Here is a 13557-nt window from a genome sequence, read left to right on the forward strand (position 1 = left end):
AAGGGTTAGAAAAAACAAGGTTTGCTGGATGCTGATGCTGACCACTTTATGCATCAGCTAGTCATCTAGCTACTAATTCAAGTAATCCAGTCAAAAGTTGTGTGGTTAAGAATCTTGTCGTCGAGCTGCAATATAATCCACATTAGCCGGCTGCTTGGCAGCACATTTAACTGCATGCTGGACGCCCGGACAGTACCGTAACTGAACACATACCACTACCGGAAACGTCAAATTTGCCGAGTGTTTTTATGTTTGCCGAGTGTATTCTCTCGGGCACGCTGCGCTAAAAACACTCGGCAAAAAAAAAAAAACACTCGGTAAAGTGGAGGTTTGCCGAGTGTCAAAAAAAAAACACTCGGCAGTGGTACGTGTTCTTTGCCGAGTGCTGCGCTAAAAACACTCGGCAAAAAAAAAAACACTCGGTAAAGAGGCGGTTTGCCGAGTGTAAAAAAAAACACTCGGCAAAGAGGGGCTTTGCCGAGTGTTTTTTTTGACACTCAGCAAAGAAATCTTTTTTCTGGGAAAGAAGGAGAAGAAAAAAAATGAAAAAAAAACTTTGCCGAGTGCCTAGATCTAGGACACTCGGCGAAGCAAAAAAATCTTTTTTCTGGGAAAGAACGAGAAGAAAAAAATGGAAAAAAAACTTTGCCGAGTGCCCGGATCTAGGACACTCGGCAAAGAAAAAAAATCTTTTTTCTGGGAAAGAAGGAGAAGAAAAAAAATGAAAAAAAACTTTGCCGAGTGCCCAGATCTAGGATACTCAACAAAGGAAAAATATCTTTTTTCTGGGAAAGAAGCACTACGGGACTCAGTGAATTTGCCGAGTGCCAGGGGCACTCGGCAAAGCCCAATTTGCACTCGGCAAAGGCTTTGCCGAGTGCTGCACTCGGCAAAGAGCACTCGGCAAAAAAACACTCGGCAAAGACGTCTTTGCCGAGTGTCTTTTATCGGGCACTCGGCAAAGCCTTTGCCGAGTGCCGACACTCGGCAAAGTTGGAACCGAAAAAAAACCCGAAAAAAAACCCGAAAAAATGGGAATTTTTACCCAAAAAAAATGGAAATTTTTTTTAATTGGTGGAGGCCCCCACCGGTCAGCGCCCATCCATCTCCGGCTTTTTTCGCATAAATTTCACGGCTACGCGGCCGACGGGATTCGAACCCAAGACCTCTCGCTGCGCACAAACCTCCTCTACCACTACACCACAGTGTCACTTGTGTCTAGATTCCATTTTAGTTCCCAATATATTATACTAAACCGAGTGTAAATTGCTTATTTGAGGTCCTAAATGAATTCAAATCAAAAAAGTGGTCAACTACAAAGTTTCATAACTTTTTGAGATCTACAATTTTCATTTAGTAAGTTTTTTCATCCGAGGTCGTTTGAAAAATTTGAATTTTAAATTTGAGAGATTCAAATGTAGTTTTGCATGATAAGATGATTTCTAATCAAAAAGTTGTCAACTACATAGTTTCATAACTTTTGGAGATCTACAATTTTCATTTAGGAAGTTTTTTCATCCGAGGTCGTTTGAAAAATTCAAATTTTAAAATTTTCAAATTCAAACGTCGTTTTTGCATGAAAAATGATTTCAAATCAAAATGTTGCCAACTACAAAATTTCATAACTTCTCAAGATCTACAAAGTTTATTTTGGTCATTTGTTCATCCGACATAGTGGTAGTAACATTGTTCACAAATCATATATATCTCTTCTATTTTCATGAAATTAATATGAGAAATGTATATTTTATGAACAACGTTATTGTCGCTTTGTCAAATAAATAAATGACCAAAATAAACTTTGTAGATCTTGAGAAGTTATACAACTTTGTAGTTGAAAAGTTTTTCATTTGAATTCATTTAGGGCCTCAAAAATTGATTCGAAAAACTGATTTGCCGAGGGCCAAAAAAATACACACGGCAAAATACCTCTTTGCCGAGTGCTAGAAAAAAAGCACTCGGCAAACTGAGAGTAAATTGCTTGTTTGAGGCCCTAAATGAATTCAAATAAAAAAGTGGTCAACTACAAAGTTTCATAACTTTTTGAGATCTACAATTTTCATTTAGTAAGTTTTTCCATCCGAGGTCGTTTGAAAAATTTGAATTTTAAATTTGAGAGATTCAAACATAGTTTTGCATGATAAGATGATTTCAAATCAAAAAGTTGTCAACTACATAGTTTCATAACTTTTGGAGATCTACAATTTTAATTTAGGAAGTTTTTTCATCCGAGGTCGTTTGAAAAATTCAAATTTTAAAATTTTCAAATTCAAACGTCGTTTTTGCATGACAAGATGATTTCAAATCAAAATGTTGCCAACTACAAAATTTCATAACTTATCAAGATCTACAAAGTTTATTTTGGTCATTTGTTCATCCGACATAGTGGTAGTAACATTGTTCACAAATCTTATATATGTATCTTCTACTTTCATGAAACTAATATGCGAGATGTAGATTTTATGAACAACGTTATTGTCGCTTTGTCAAATGAAGAAATGACCAAAATAAACTTTGTAGATCTTGAGAAGTTATACAACTTTGTAGTTGAAAAGTTTTTCATTTGAATTCATTTAGGGCCTCAAAAATTGCTTCGAAAAAATGATTTGCCGAGGGCAAAAAAAAAATGCACACGGCAAAAAGCTTCTTTGCCGAGTGCCAAAACAAAGGCACTCGGCAAAATACATCTTTGCCGAGTGCCAGAAAAAAACACTCGGCAAAGACGTATTTTGCCGTGTGTTTTTGTTTGCCGAGTGTATTTTATTTGGCACTCGGCAAACACGGTCTTTGCCAAGTGCCCGATAAAATACACTCGGCAAAGCCTCGGCACTCGGCAAATCGCCAGTTTCCGGTAGTGAAGGAGAAGAAAAAAAAATGAAAAAAAACTTTACCGAGTGCCCAAATCTAGGACACTCGGCAAAGGAAAAAAAATTCTTTTTTTAACCAGCCCCAGCGGGCGCCCCTCCCCTCCCTCTTGTTCTTCCCCCGCGGCCGCCCCCTAAGCCCCGCCCTCCCCTCCTCCCTCTCCGTGCGTGGTGGCGGCGGTCCTCTCCCGAGCGCACCGCGGTCCTCCTCTCCCGAGCGCGCCGCGCGCGGCCCTCCTCTCCCGGCGCGGCGGCGCCCTCCCCCCTCCCTCTTCCGGCGTGGCGGCGCCCTGCCCTCTCCCTCTCCCAGCGCGGTGGCGCCCACCCCCTCCCTTTCCCGGCGGTGGCGCCCTCCCCCCTTCCTCTCTCGACATGGCGGCGCTCCCCCTGCCTCTCCCTGTGCGGCGGTGCACCTCCCTCCCTCTCCCTATGCAAGCGGCCGATCTACCGGCGGCGCTCCTCCACCGCCTCCACCAGATCTGGCCCCGCGTGCGGGCGGATCCAGCGACGGTGGTGCACGGGGAGGCCGGATCCGGCCTCGGCGCCGGCGGATGGATCTGGCGCACGGCCCTCCTCTCCCGGCGCGGTGGCTCCCTCCCCCCTCCCTCTTCCGACGCGGCGGTGCCCTGCCCCCTCCCTCTCCCGGCACGGCGGCGCCCAGCCCTCTCGCTCTCACAGCGCGGCGGCACCCTCCCTCTCCCTTTCCCTGTGGTGGTGCCTTCCCCACTTCCTCTCTCGGCATGGCGGCGCTCCCCCTGCCTCTCCCTTTCCCGGCGGCGGATCTACCGGCGGCGCTCCTCCATCGCCTCAACCAGATCCGGCCCCGACGTGGTGGCGGCCTGGCGTGGTGGCGGCGCAGCGAGGAGAAGACGATGGCTTGTTTTTTTTAATTTTTTTCTGAAAAATTATTTGCCGAGTGTTTTTTGTGCACTCTGCAAAGTCTTTGCCGAGTGCCCGACAAAAAACACTCGGCAAAGTTAGTTTGCCGGCAGGATATTTGCCGTGTGCCCTTTGCCGAGTGTTACACTCGGCAAAGGGTTTGCTGAGTGTTACTCTCGGCAAAGGGTTTGCCGAGTGTTTTATTGGCTTTGCCGTGTGCCGAAGGCACACGGCAAAGCTCCCATTCTCCGTAGTGAACACAGGTAACCACGGTCTTCGTATGTTCATGATTCATCAGATCAATTCAACCGCTGACTGTGTACTCTTGATCAACAGCGAAATTTCTCACCGACAAAAAAACACTTTTTTACTATAGCTAGCTAGCTGCAAGAAATACAAGGTCGGCAAGGCAGGTAGGTAGGTAGCTTAGTAACAAAAGGTGCACGCGCGATGGAGCCGAAGCATTTTGGAGGAGACACGCCTTTTTCTAGTGAAAAAGGAAGCCACAGACATTTTGGAAGAGCCTCCGAAACGGCTCCGGCTCCTCTAGATGAGTCCTCTAAACAAGGCCTTAAATTCGTGGCTCACGATTCTTCCTGTTAACCTTTTTAATGTGAAGAAGATATGTTCCTAAGATAACACTTCTCTATACAAGTATTAAGAAAGTTTGCCAGACACATGATTATGTTTCTTCTTTTTTATAAACAAAGCACATGTTTGCGTTTGTCCACACTAAAAAACTACAAAACAACAAGTGTGCCAAAAAACCCCATAAATCGTGTTATCATAACACCTCTACACATATATACCATGTTTAAAAAACTTATAATTAAGGAAGAGTCATATTGGAACCATTGTCATGCCATGTTAGTTACTATGCAAGTATGCATATCTATCTATCTATCTATCTCTCTCCATATCAAATACTGACGTTGGGAAGATCATGTACCAAGTTGCACCCCTCGTGATGAATTTATGTGTGAGATCCGTGATGTTGATCACAATTCACATCAATATGAAAGTTAGATCTAATAGGATATGGTAGTTAAACCTAATAGGAAGATATTTTTGCCGATTTTTCTAAATAAAAATATATAAGATATGTTTATTTCTACTATTTACCTTCTATAATATAGGGGCGAACCTGGGTCTAAAACCACTAGGGCCATATATACTTCACAATTCAACCCAACAAGCAGCAATCAAGCCCATCCAACCACCCAGACTGACTACGGCAAGGCTAGTCACAGGGCTGCTCTTGGGACTCGTTCTCTTGCCCGTGCCCATCCCCTCTCCTTCGCACCACCGGTGCCCCGGGCGCCGCGTCATCGCCACCGTCCACCAGTCCTCTGCGGCTTTGTCGGGAAGCAGCTTCTTAATTTGAAATTTCTTTTCTTTAAGATAGCTATTTTTTATGCAACACATATATAGACTATGGACTGTGGTACATTTTTTGGCTTTTGGCTAATAAATTTAGCCCTAGTATTGATCAAATCCTATATCCTCCACTGCTTCTTATAAGAGATAATAAGTGATAAAAAGGACTCAAATAATGTGTGATAAAAGGCTTAGTCCACGGCCCATCACGACATGTGTGGTGCGGAGCCAGGGTTGGTTCTACCACTTGGGCCGTTTGATGATAACAGTTTCGGGAGTTTCTGCTCGTGATGACGGAAGTTACGGGAGTTTCTATTTCTACTGTGATGATAGAAATTGTGGGGGGTTTTGTTCTACCATGATGAGTTTCTTATCAGAAATTCAGAATTTCTGATCTCTCATACCCAACGCTCCAATGCCAGGTCCGCTAGACTTCCAAAAGACTTCTGGTCTTCTGCGGGTGAGAGCAAAATAAGAGGCATGTCCCAACGACCTGTCTTCTCTCTCACACACATCTCCACAAGTTCTGCTGCAACTCGAGGATCTTTGTTCTGGTTCCTGCGCGCACAAGAACAAGAGGAGCAGACCTCCAAAACCAAGACATCTTCTGTATTCATCTGCTCGGGTGAAGGTCGACAATTAGGTTTTTAGGGAGCGTCTTCCAGGAGACACAATTGCTCGACTCGGCGACTTCTTCCTCCCACTAATCCCCGGCTACAACGTTATTGGTGGTGATCAGCACTGCTACCTTTTTGCGCTGTGACCAGCAGGATGGCTACATTAATAAACGCTATGTCGACTAGTGGAGATGGCTCTGGTGCCGCTGGGTATGCTGCTGTAGCGATTTGCCTTTTATTTTCTATATGCTTGAATCCATGATTAGTATCAAGCCCTTTAACTTGTTTGCGACTACACATGCACTTTTACGATGACACAAACATGCTGTTAATATTTTTCTAGATTAAATTAGTACTGAATTTGCCGAAAATTTTCAACAATATCTAACATGAAACGAAGTCACTGTTCAAAGAATGCAACAACAACCATTTGCGTCAATCCAATTTTTTTCTCTCGCTCACAACTTCTAACAAAAACGAAGTCTCAACAGACAACAGGTCAGGTGTATGCCCTCGAAATTCTATTAGTTTGTTGGGATGATCTAGCATGAACATTGCTGTGCTCACAACTTTGCTGTGTTTGCTCCTGCTGTGCACCAAAGGTAGTCTCGGACTCTCGGTAGGCTTTTCGTATGGGAAACCGTTTTTTGTCTGTTTCCTATATATTTCCAAACTTTAAATTACTTTGCTGCGTTTCCAACTTCACTTTTACCAGTCCTCAAAAGGGTTAGAAACACCAAATTTTGCTGAATGCTGATGCTGACCACTTTATGCATCAGCTAGTCATCGAGCTGCAATGTAATCCACATTAGCCGCCGGCTGCTTGGCAGCACATTTAATGCCGGCTGCTTGGCAGCACATTTAACAGCATGCTGGACGCCCGGACAGTACCGTAACTGATCACGTACCAACACAGGTAACAACGGTATTGGTATGTTCATGATTCATCAGAGATTAATTCAAGAGAGAATTATCTATTTAGCATTGAAACAAATCACTCTTCCGTATATGAACATTTTGAACTTCCTTAATTATCAAGCACTAACATGAAATTTTCTTCCGTAAATGGCACTGCCGTCCATTTGGTGCACTAACAGTGTCAAGTGACAACTAAAATGATATCTATACCCTTCTATGTAGCATCAGGCCAACAGCAAGTAGTCCAGATAGGAAAAATAAATAAATAGACATGTTGTCGAATAAAGAAAGCATAAATATCACAAATACACTTGTAAATAAAAACATGGTATCTCTACTATAATGGACCAATCAAAATTGTACTAGGTCCCCCTAGAAAAAGTCCCCCGCTGAGAGCCTCAAACCATTGTGCATCCAGAAAAATGCACACAGTAATTCATCTACATTAAAATCAAGGGCTAATAAGACACCTAAATCAAATCCGATGACCACGATTAGATGTGGGATGACAGGCTTCTCACCCCCGCGCCCTCCTCGCATGCCGCACGCCGCGACCCGCCGCGACTGCGATTTAACGCTCAAAGCCAATCATCACCGAATAAAAAAAACGCGTTCAAAACCTTCCGGGCTGCCGTCGCGCCGTTCGACGTTGAAACATTCCGATCGCTCACGCCCACGCCCACACCCTTCGTGGAGAGGAGGAGGAAGCTGCGGTGCCTGTACGCGCCCACGCCCTTCGCGGAGGGGAGGAGGAAGCCGCAGCGCGGGGCAGCCGCCGGCCTCCGGGGAGGCGTCGTCGTCTTCGGCCGCGGCAGCACGGGAGGTTGCTGCCGCCGCCGCCATCGCGTGCGCCCTGACGGTCGTGCCTCCGCCGGCCACTGCTGCCTGGTCACGTAGGCGGGCGCAGAGCCACGGGGCCACGCGTACAGGCGCGGGCCGCACAGGCGCAAGGTTACGCAGGCGAGCGCAGAGGCGACGGGGCCGCGGCGGCGCTCGAGGACGCGCGGAGACACGGAGGCATGCGGGGGCCAGGACCGCGGGGCCGCAGGACGGCAGCACTCGCGGGACGCACGATTCGCTAGGCCCATGACGGCAGGACTCGCCGCCCCGCTCTAGGATGCACGGCGGTGACCCTCGCCAGGCCGCGCGGCGCCCTGCCCCAGGCCGCACGACGGCGGCCCTCGCCAGGCTGCCCGGAGTCGAGCTCGAAGCCCTGACCCAGGCCACGCGGCGGCGGTCCTTGCCAAGTTGCTTGGAGCCGCACTCGCCGGCCCGCCCCGTGCTGCGCGGCGGTGCCCTCACGACCTCACTGGATCTTTGTGCTCTGCCACCTGCAGGTTCTTCCCTCTCCCTTCCCTGAGCCCCTTATGATTCATAATCCAATACTGGTTCCTAATCCAATAGGCTTTGTGTTCTTCCATGGATTTGTAGTCCCTGAAGATGTTGGAAAGCGTCCTTTTTTAAGCCCCGAAGATGTTCGACAAATGGCAGAGTTGAATGGCGCACTCATGGTCAAGCAATGCATCTGCACCAAGGTACCTGGCAACAACAGAATTCTTTGATTCTTGTCAATTTAAGCTCCAAAAAGAAACTGTGTTACATTTGTGAGTGGATGCTTGTGGCACTTTGACCACACACTCCTTGTATCTGTAGCCAGCTTGCCAAATTCCATCCCTTGATTGTACAATGTCTGGTCCGCTCTTTTAAAAGTTACTTCAAGCTCGGCTTCCTTCACCAAATGTAGCTGGATACCAGAGCTTATATTTCTGTTTCAGGGAAAACAGAGAACTGACTCTTCAGCAAATTGTTGTGCGCCTACAGTCTATAATATGCATTGATGAAGTACTAATGTTCTAATCATGCCCTTTCAGATGTGATCCAGTTGTCTAATCTGCATTGATAAACTAATGATATTATACTTTGCCCTTTCAGGTGTCATCACCAGGGAGTTAGTTACAATCTAATCTGCATTTCTAGGATGCTTCTCAAGGTCAGTATACCCATGCATCAGTACATCAAATATATTGAATATAACGAATTTTGCAAAATCAGAGGTATAGCTATGACGGGACCCTATCAACAACGGAGAGGATTACCATATTTCGTCACTTCCATGTTTTTGTCATAGGTTGTCAATCATTAGACTACGAATTTGATAATGATGAGTTTCATGCAACTGTTCATGGTACCATGCCATATCATAGTCTGAGGCCTGGCCCTGTTTTGAGGACCCTCCTACTTTTAATTCCACAGAGAAAAATAGTATGAAAAGCAACCAGTTTTTTCTGTTTTCTTGTTGTATTCTGAAATGATATGTTTGGAAAAATGGTCACGGAGAGCATTTGTATCAACCTACATTTGGTTACTACAGGTATTCACAAATTCTGACAAAGCTCATGTGGAGGAAGCTCTGCACAGACTGAGTTTACAGGGTTTACTGTGTTCACAAATTACTAGGACATGGCAGTGAGTATTCTTTTCTCTTCTCTATGTGCAAGATGGTAACAGTGAAAGAGCTAGGACTTCAACATAGCACTATGGACAGTGGAGCCAGTATTTTCTTTTCCATTCTTCATCCATATGCGAGAGTTACACATATTTTAGTTTAAGAGTATAATGTTTGGTGTAGGTTTTCTAATGTGCGTCCTTAAATGATGTAAGCCAAATTTAGATCCCCTTATAATATTCAATTATTAAGCCATTGCTGACATGGAGAGCAGTAGAGCTTCCTCATCCTCTGTTCTTTGTTTGACGTCGCTTTAGGAGCTCCTTTTCTGTCTCTGATAGATGTAGTGTCGAGCCATTTGCTATCAAAATCATTGAATGCTACATCACCAAATTATATTTTTCCAGGTGCCAAGATTTATGGTTTTTAAAAAATTAGGCAAAGAATAATTTATGTTTTTAGACTTAGGGCAGGAGCTCTGCCTAATCAATTCAATGAGAAGGGAGACTAAAGATTAATTATATTTGAGTTTTACTAGATGGAAAAGAAAAAAAAAAGCATTGCCAATCTAAATCCCCTACAGGATAATACTATTTGAGTTTTTGGCACTTTCTTGCATATGGGATTAGTACTGTTGCACTGGCATAAAATTTCACAAGTTTATTTTCCCTAGCCTGTCCAATTGCACTGCACTCTTTTGTCATTTCTTTAGAATGGATTTTGTTGGTTGCTTTGAGTAGAGGGCTACACTGTTGTTATCTAGCTAAGATGTGCTTCTCTGCTAGCTCTTTTTCGGGTGTCATATTTTGGTGCACGATTTATGGCAGTGGTTATTCAATGAATATATGCTGATGCAGTGCTTCCTAGAGTTTCCTATTTGAAAAGGATACAGTGCATTCTTTTACATCAATCAATTTATGTATATTGTGATTGTGATACACTTATCCTTAATCCTTCGTTCTATCTTACCTACTCAGGTTTGGAGTTCAGTCATTATCCTTGGGAAATCGGATGGATTGCATCTCCAAAATAAAAACTTTGGTAAGCCTGCATGGTATGTGATGTACTTCTTCCCTGATTTAGTATGTGCTCATCTTCATCTCACTTTCAACAATCGTCCCTCCAAATCTTTTGATTTTTCAAAAATTTCAGGCGTTATTCCTGTCTAGAAATAACAGCAAATTGATTTCAACTGGAAAGAAGTTGAAGATTGCATCAGCTATGACCTCCATACAATTTAAGTGCAACCAATCTCTTTTACTTCATAACTAAATTGAAAAGAAGCAATACTCAGATTATTGTTTGTTAACAATGCAGCATCGAGCCATCAATGAATAGCTCCAGTGTATTAATCTCAAGAATAATTATATCTTTGCTTGAAACCTCGGACATTCGAAAATATGGTCCGTAGCGTTAGCACGGGTAATATACTATTATTTGTCTTAGAGTTTAGCTATAAACAATTGCTAATACTAATCTAATCATTATACACTGTTGAAAAACGATTTTTAGATTGGTCCATAATTTTTAGGACTACACTACTTGATTTATGGTGGAGGCGGGCGCTTACTGGATGCCCGGCCTGCAGCACCAGGATCGCCGCTGCCATTGATTGCTCTTTGCGAGTTTTACTGATGGGTACGATTTATGAATGACAGGTGTCAGGAGCTGTTAAGATGAGGAAATTAATAATTTAGCTTATTATCTGCCACGTACAACTATCAACTTCACTGAGGATGGAATTCTTGGCGGACATTTTGAAGAGCCGTGCAAACGAATGCCTTCTTATGCAAAAGTGTTTCTCGGATTGTAAACATGCTCAAATACAATTGTGTAAAAGTTGAACTATGGAAAAAAAATCATTGGTTGTTTTCATGTGGATCCCCAAGATAAAGCCGTGGCGTTAGCACGTGTATTATACTAGTTTTGATAATTAAAGAGTGCAAATAATAATCAATAAATTTCATGCACAAGCTTCACATATTAAATTACAGCACCGGCAAGCGAGGCCGCCCTGCCCCGGCACACGGATGAACTCGGCGATGTCCATGCTGCACGCGCTCGCCAAGAGGCTCGCGAACCTGGAGATCAACATGGCGCGCGCGTCCACCTTCACGGCGCCCACGCCCAGCATCATCGATGCCGTCAACACCAGCTCGCCGTTGGCACCCAGCACTGTCGCGTGCAGCCAGTTGGCGCTCTGCGACAGGTTGTTGCTGCGCATGGCCTGACAAAAATGGCCTCGCTGCTCTCGACGTCCACCATGGCAGCCACCTTGCTGAGTACAACTAACCCAATGAGGGGATAAATAAGGCAACTAATCCTAGAATTACCTGCATGCAAAAGATAGAAACAAAGCTTAATTCTAGGTTGTTGCCGAAACAGCCTGAGCTTATACGCTGCACCTAGACGTTGCCTTTCATAGCGCTGTACGCCTAGACGGGTGGGGGGTTGAGTGCAGTCCGGTGGCCAGAGCTCTCGCCCAGCGCGCACGTGCTCCCGAAGCACACGGACGACAGCAGCGAGCGAAGAGACCGCGGCACGCGTGGGAGACCGCACTTGGACGGTGGTGGCATCTCCGTACCGGGTAGTTTGCGGACGACTCCGGCGATGCGGTCGCGTTCGTGTCCGAGCTGACCAGGGCGGCGAGCCTATTCCTATCACGGGCGCGGCCGGGGTCCAAATTAAATCTGAGCGCGCCGAGCCTCTCCCGGCCGCGGAGGGCAGCAGAACAGCTGCGTGCGACCAAATAACAAAGAGGGGCATTTTGGTACTTCTAAAGAAAAATTGACATGGTCGAGGGAGTCAACTAATGGATGGATGGCTGAAATGGACGGCAGTGCCATTTACAGAAGAAAATTTCAAGTTGGTGCTAGATAAGGAAGTTCAAAATTTTCAGCGCCTTATACGAAAGAGTGATTTGTTTTGGTACCAAATAGATAATTCTCTTTTAATTCAACCGCGCGGCGAACACCGTGTTTCAAGTATTTCAGACGTTTTAAAGTTATGTTTCAAGTGTTTCATCTGGATGTTTTGTAAAAGTAGATCTGGGATGTTCTATATGTTGCAATGACAATATACACATGTTGCAAGCATATGTTTCAAGTGTTTCACGTGTTTCAGACGTATGTTGCAAATGTTTCATCTGGATGTTTCAAAAATAGATGTTGGTGTTGCACATGTTGCAATGGGTATACATGCATGTTTCAAGCAAATGTTTCAAGTGTTTTATTTGCTTTTAGACATATGTTGCAAATATTTTATTTAGACGTTTCAAAAGTAGATATGGTGTTGCACGTGTTTTTTTACTCTGGTGTTCGACATGTCGCAATGGTGTCGTTGCTGGCGTTACAGCGGCTTTTCTCGCACGACGTGCCTCGCCCTCCTCTCCGTCCCCTCACTTCCCTCCATCTCCTTAAAGTGGCAGTTCGAGCTTAGCAGGGAAACCATACCCGACTAGAGCCCAGGTGGCCGTGGAGGTGGTGGTCTCTGGTGGGCTAGACGGCGGCGCGATGCCCGAGTGGTGGCCCCGCAGCAAGGTGAGGTCCGTGCCATTCGCTCACTACGAACGGGAACAGAGCAGCCACGGGCGTCCATCCGGACGTCCGGACGCTAGTACGTCCTCCCGATAAATAAAAGACATAGATTCGTATGGGAAAGTTTTTTTTGTCTGTTTGCCTTTGCCAATATTTCCAAACTTTAAACTAATTTATGTTTCCAACTTCACTTTTTACAAGTCTTCAAACGGTGGTAAGGAGGGGTTTTTACACGAGGCTTAGGTCATGGACTCAAATTATCAAGAATGCACATAAGCAAGTTTGTAGCCATTTGTGATTTAGGATCGGTTTTGATCGATCCTAAAAATGTTTTTCTGAGTAGAGTGTCAGCAGCAGCCAGCAGCTAAAAAAATCTTGGTCATGTGTATGCCCATCATGTCATATAGTTGGAGGATTACTTTGAACATTAGATTCTAGTATAATCTATTATAACAAATTACTACTACCCAACATCTTAATAAAAGAGGGCATGTAAAAATATGAATCTATTGATAAATCTTTTGAGCACTAAACATGCATATATGTTAATAATCATAGTTTAAACACATATTAATTAAGCTAATATGGTTGTATATGGATTATATTTGTATATTAGTGTTGGATATACGAGAGATATACTTATGTGTTGCATTTCTACCATAGAGGAGCGAATTGAAGAGTGTGTTATAAGTTGCGAAGTAGAAACAAAGAATGGTGATCTATAGAATCAATTTCCATCTTGCACACTATGAATCTGAGATAGGCTTACATGTGAACTTTGAAAAGTGGTAGAATGTCAAATTCGCAGCCAAATAGCTTAATTTATTAAGTAGATTTTAATTCCTCTAAATGAAAGGATCCAAACAGCACCACAGAGAAAAAAAAAATAGATTCCTCCTTTAGACGAAATATGTTTAATT

The sequence above is a fragment of the Miscanthus floridulus genome, chromosome 8 (genome assembly GCF_019320115.1).
Source record: "Miscanthus floridulus cultivar M001 chromosome 8, ASM1932011v1, whole genome shotgun sequence".
Taxonomy (NCBI): domain Eukaryota; kingdom Viridiplantae; phylum Streptophyta; class Magnoliopsida; order Poales; family Poaceae; genus Miscanthus; species Miscanthus floridulus.